Source organism: Balearica regulorum, chromosome 22 (genome assembly GCF_011004875.1).
Source record: "Balearica regulorum gibbericeps isolate bBalReg1 chromosome 22, bBalReg1.pri, whole genome shotgun sequence".
Taxonomy (NCBI): Eukaryota; Metazoa; Chordata; class Aves; order Gruiformes; family Gruidae; genus Balearica; species Balearica regulorum.
This window is the reverse complement of record NC_046205.1, coordinates 3,369,615-3,375,650: the sequence shown is the minus strand read 5'-3', so window position 1 is coordinate 3,375,650 and position 6,036 is coordinate 3,369,615. Positions and strand designations below refer to the sequence as shown.

General features: G+C 45.9%; 1 protein-coding gene across 1 annotated transcript in view; it reads left to right on the top strand.

Annotated features, from left to right (window-relative positions):
* The first annotated feature begins 316 nt into the window (after nucleotides 1–316).
* LOC104640829 (CCN family member 2) overlaps nucleotides 317–6,036 on the top strand; it is a 42,576-nt gene continuing 36,856 nt past the window's right edge. The window contains exons 1-3 of the mRNA XM_010309317.2: nucleotides 317–1,212; nucleotides 1,329–1,433; nucleotides 2,508–2,617. The gene's annotated coding sequence lies outside the window, so the exon portion shown is untranslated. The remainder of the gene's footprint in view (nucleotides 1,213–1,328; nucleotides 1,434–2,507; nucleotides 2,618–6,036) is intronic.

Genomic DNA, 6,036 nt, shown 5'->3' with positions numbered 1-6,036 from the left:
CGGGTGTGAGGAGAGGGCAGAGGGTTGGGTTTGGGGGCTGCTTGAGGAGGTTTTTGGGGTGCTGGGAGGTGGTTTGGGGGGACGGGAAGGTGTGAGGGTGCCTGGTGGGGCCGCGAGGAGGCCTGAGGTGAAGTGTAAGCCAGGGTGGAGGGGGGTGAGATGAGGGGTCCAGTGCTGGAGATTGGGAGGAAGAGGAGGAGGAAGGGGTTGAGGGGCGATGGGGAGCGGGAGTGGATGGATGGATGGATGGATGGATGGATGGATGGATGGATGGATGGATGAGGCAAGCCGGATCAGGAAGGCAGGCCAAGCCTTGGTGAGGCCATGCAGGGACGGAGTGGGGGACAGGAGAGTCCCTGTGGGCAGGAGCACTGGGAAGGGGCTGAGAGGGGGCCAGGGCCGGGAGGAGGTGTTGGCCCCAGGAGAAGGTCTGTGTCTTAATGTGGACGGAAAACCAGCCGGGCAGGCTGCCCACCTGGCCTGGAGAGGGGCACGGGGTCTCTGTTCCTGGAGTCACTTCATGCCTGGATCGGCCCTTTCTGAAAAGGGACAGTGAGCTTCCAGCGCCTTTAGTACTAGAGAGCTGCAAGAAAATGGGGTCTTGCATACTCCAGAGTTTCGTGTGTGAGAAGACAAATGCAACAAACCTCAAATTTCCTAGTTAAAAGATCCTGTGTTTTCTGAGACGGGGGTTGAATTCATTTTAACACTCCAAGCTGACAACCCAGGCCCCCACGCATCATGGGATTGCCTCAAAAAAGTCATGAGGCTTTTAAATGAAGAAAAGAATTAATTGCTTCATATAGTAGTACACAGGACTGTGCTGTGCTCTGCAGAAATATCGTGGAAACTCATTGCGTATCCCAAATCATTTGGTGTAGTAAAGGGATAATATTAACATTCTAGTGTTTTAAAAGCCCTTTGGTCATCTCTTCAAGGTTTTCTCGCAAGAGTTGGAGGTGCTGAAATAAGCAGCGTGGAAGTTTTTCAGTTCTCTGTTGTGAGTATGCAACTCAGAGCACTGCTGTCAGTGCTGGCACGTGGTTACGGACTCGAACACTTGTTAGCCATGTCAGCAGAAGGCGAAAGGCTCAGTGTGGTTTACTGGGGTGAGGAGGTTTGTGAGATGCCGTCATCCCTGCTCTCCTCCACCCAACAGGGCAGAAGCTGTGCTCCAAATCCCAGCCAAACTGGGGCTGCCCCGGCTCTGAGGTTAGACCATTGCCTTTTCGCTTGGCAGGCAGGAGATTCAGTCATTGGGGTCCTCAGCCCAGCGTGTGGGGTGGCGTACAGTGTAATCCTCCCTCTTCTCCTGTTTACTCCCCCAGGTCTTCAACAGCAAGGGTGGCAGTCCCTAGAGGAAATGAGACCACTAGTTATGATGGAGCAGAGACGAGCAGATGGAGCACCAAGAGCTGTGTGCTTGTGAGCTGGTTGGTATTTCGGCTTTGTAAACCCTGTACACTCTTATGGAAAGCCAGGCATGGGGCAGAGCTGCTAAAGCACCGGCTGCGGTTGCGCAGTCACTGCAGGATGCCATAAATCCAGTTGACAATGACAGGGACACTCCAAACCCTCCGTGCTATTTATTGCCTCTGTGGCTGCTGGGTCTGGGCGAGCAGAGGTGTTGCTGCTCTGCTGTTTGCAGCCCGTGAGAGGGCAGCACAAGGCCGCCGGTTGTTGGCTGGAAGTTTTCAGGTGGCGAAATTGGGCATGGTTATAGTGTGATGAGAGCAGCACTGGGCAATGGAGCCAATCCTCTGAAATTTCTTCTGAAGCAATGTGTAAATGTTCTCTTAAATCTTGCCCCAGAGCATCCTCATTCCAGTGACTAATGTGTGAAACCGTCCAGAAGTAGAACGGAAAGTAATGCGCTCTGCTTTTCCCTGCAGATGAAAAGTGTAATGAACATTGGTACTTACTATATTTCTGCAGGAGACTCTGAAAATCCTCTATCTTCATATTGGATCTGTATCTCTTATCATTCTGCAGCATGGCCGGTACTGACTGCTCTAGAACATCAAGTCTTCAGCAATCGTGGGTGTGCAAGAATCATAAGATTAAAACCATATTTACAGTTTGATTTGTTTTCTGATTTTTGAGTCCCTAGGGCACCCTCAGGTCATTTTTCCAAGTTCTTCCCTACCACATTGCATAAAATCGAGGTGGCTAGCAGGACCCACTGCTGCTAACTCTGTTGAATAAAGATATTGGGTTGTCAAGTAGCACTTTTTGTGCCTCCTTGTCACTGGCAACCTGGTCTCTTGCAAATTCACCCTCTTTGAAGTCCCTGCTGAGACTGCCTTTCAGGTGTCAGCTTTCAGGATGGTGTGGTTTTTTTTTTTTTTTGCAACATGGCAATTCATCCTCTGCTTTGCAGAGCCCACAAAGCTGTCGCTCATTCTCTGTTATTACCTTACAACTACTCAAAGCCAGTAGTTTGTTCTTTGTCATTTGATGAAGTGAGACCGGTGTCTTTAATAACTCCTTTCCATTTTTCCTTCCAGCTGAGTAATACAGAACTTGCTTTTCCTGGGATAATCCATAGAGATGGATGTTGGACAATGAAAATGCAAAAGGAAGCCAGGATCATGTGATGGTGTTGGACCAGGAGAAGGTAAGAAATTTATATTCAGTGTTATATCTAAAGTGACTGCTGTTTATGTACCTAACCTTGTGACTGAGCAAAAACACTGCCAGAAGAATATTATTACCTGAAAAACTGTTTATTCCCCCTTAAAAATTTGTGAACTGGCAAAGAGGCAGCAGCTTATAATAGGAAGACATGGGGATTCCTCTGCCCTGTGAGTGGATGTCATAGCAGCTGAAATATCTATCTTGTCACCTCTGCTGGGACAGTAGTGATTTCTTGGTCTTAGAAGCTTGGTCCTGAAAACTGCTGAGTAAATTCTGATGGGCATTTACTGGAATCCACTGGAGGGGTGATCCTTGAGCCCCCCCAGGACTAGCAGTCTGTTTCTTGGCTGGTCACTGGGAGCTGAGCCTGTTGAAGGGCCCAATCCTGTGAGCTTCAAAGCTCTTTCAGCTCTCGGTAACTTTGATTGGAATTAAGGGTCAGTCAGTACTCAGTAGCTCCCACAAGGAGGTCCTGAGTAGTCTCAGCTTTTAAAATTAATGGTTTTGAGCATGAGAATCTGGCCTGGGAGATTTTAAATTGAATTTGCTATTTTTAGCTTGAGCTTGAAAATGACTCAAATAGTTTTTCTGCCTTCGGTACTGTATGTTACTGTGTTAGAGCCTTCCCCATTGTTGGTCTCGCCGACGCCAAGTACATCCTCCATCTTAGACAACTGTAGCCAGTGGACTGAGATCAGGGATGAATTTGGCCAGGGATAATTGAAATAATAGATAACATTAAAAAAAAAGATACATAAAGCAAAACTTTGAGCTTGGAATGGCTTCTGAGATTCTGAAAGTAATTTAAGTAATCCAGGAGAAAATATGCAATGAAATCTGTTTTCCATTATTGCATGAGATGGTATGTCTTAAAATTTGATCCAAACCATTTTTTAATGTGATGAAGATAATGCAGCTTAAAGTGATATAGAGATCTGGGATCTTTTTTTTTTTTTCAACGTAATATTTACAAATTATTGTAGACTTGACATTCTTATTTATTTATTGATAAGACTTGCTGTTCCTATCTTGATCTCACAGCAAGTAAAAATAATTTCTGACCAAATTCTAGCTACCAGTGGTATTTTTGAAGGAAGTGGTAGTAAAAGCTCATTATTGATATGCATGTGCCTACTAGTTTTCTTATCCAGACCCAGTTTGTTTTATATCAAAACAGTGCAGTGGTAGACACCTGATGTTCTCTCTTGCTTTGTATTTAAGAAAAAATGAAGACATGTGTGTGATAGTCCCATGTTCATATTTCTCTGGTACTATGGGTTTTGTAAGATTCCCCAATAAAGCCAACATCAAATAGGACAAGAACACTCCATTCCTGTTCCTTTAAAGGAATATCTTTCAAGCTTGAGTGGCTTCTGAGCAACAACATACAGAGTTCAGCGTGGAGAATACCTACGAGCAAGTAGGGCTAGATGAATTTATTCCCAGGTCTGTCAGTCTTCCTCTCTACGAGCATTCATGCTCCCATTGCTGGTTTTGCATTCCTGTTCCCACACCATCAGTTGATGCCCGTTCCTCTGTAGTTTTCATCCACTTCATATCTTCCCTGAGGGATGTCCTGACTCAGTCCTCTGAGGGAATTTCTTTGGAGGCCTCATCTATCCCCACAGGGATCAAATAATAGACAGCTGTGTCTCACCAAGCCAGGATTCAGCAAGGGCCATCTCAGATTGTGGATGTCATTTACCAGGAATGGGGTCAAAAAAGAAGTCTGTTTCTTATTTTCTTTCTTGGTACTACGGGGAATTCACCCTCAGAGAATTTATGAAAATGTCAATAGGTCAAATAAGAGTGTTCCAGATGTTCACAGTAATAATTTACTAGCTGGGAGGGCTTGTTTACATCCTCCATAAGGATGCCATGGGACAGACCTAACCCTGGTTTTGGGTATTTGATTGCAAGTAGCTCTTGGGGTATCTGCCAGGATGTTTGCAGTCCATACACAGTCAGTTGTGGGATCTTATGCTAATAATGTTTTAAGGTAAAATAAATAAATAGGCTTTTTCACCCCATCACTGAGCATGCTGTGTAACTCCAAAAGCGGTTCAGCTAATGACTCAATACAAACACTTCTGATGTTGCTGAAAACCGAAGCCCCAGTCTGTTTAAATTGTTACTGTCTGATTTCAAGGCAACAGAAAACCCAGCAGGTCTTGCAAATACATTGTTTAAATGGAGCCAGCAGAGTGGGCTGGGGAAGGCACCGGGAGTGCATCAGCTGGCGGGGAAAGAGGTGGAGGCTGTGCAGCGTGGGACATAGGCATCACGCGGTAACGAGGAGAGGCGATGGATTCATCAGATGTTCGTCTTGAATACGGCATGGCTGGAAGGTGGCAGTGCCAGTTGACCAGTCGTCACTGCAGCAGCTTGCACGAGTCTCTGCTGCACTCCGCAGCTGTACTGTATGTGGTGTGGAGCAGTGCAGCACGCGTGGGAGAAAATCCACTCTTCACTTTAGACTTCTATTTGAAGCACTTCAAGCAGGTGCCTGGAGTTAAGGAGCTAAATCAGGGTTCCTTTCTCTTAATCTCTTCTGCAAAATGCAGATAACAGCACTTTCTATGGGTTTCAGTCCTACCAAGCTCCAAGCACCATGCAAAGTGTTCAGGTTAATCTTCATTGATCATGTGTCTTTTGCACTCGGTTGCTGTAAGTTAAAATCTGGAATTGGGTGGAGTGTCACACCCACATCATGAAGCAATGGCACAGCTGGGCATGGGGTGGAAGAGCAGAAGCCTGTGGTGATTTGGTCCCAGTTATGTGACATCTGGCTCTACTCGGTGCTGTCTGCTACCTGCAGCCTGAAAACTAAATGAAAACATAGCAGCAATTGGAGATTGCTGGAAATGTCTTTTGTGCAGCCCCACACACGGTCATTGATCAGAAAAGTAACATGCATGTAGTTGTGATGTGTGAGGGACTCATGGCTTAATTTCTGGAGCAGTTAGAAATTGTATCCTTGCTCAGATGCTCCTGGAGAACCAACAAGGAGGCTTCTCAGGGAACTATCAGGGCTCACTCGTCTCTTCTGTCTCTCCAGGACCTTGTGCAGTTGAATTAGCATTTACTGTTGCTCTATTTTTTCCTACAAGTCCAGAAAAGCTATATCAGGTTCTCCTAGACAACTGTTCTCACAGCAAGAAAAAACAGAGTGGGTTTATAAATAAAGGATGCGAAATAGCTCAGTAGTGGCATAGCAGAGGAGGATGTGGAGATTTTAGTGGACCACAGGCTGAATATGATTCAACAGTTGGTGCTTTGTAAAAAAAGACTAATTTTATTCTGGCATGTATTAGCAGGAAAGTCACGTGAGACACGGGGGTGATTAATCATGCCACTCTGGTAGGCACTGGTGCTCCCAGCTTTGAGAGCTAAGGAAGA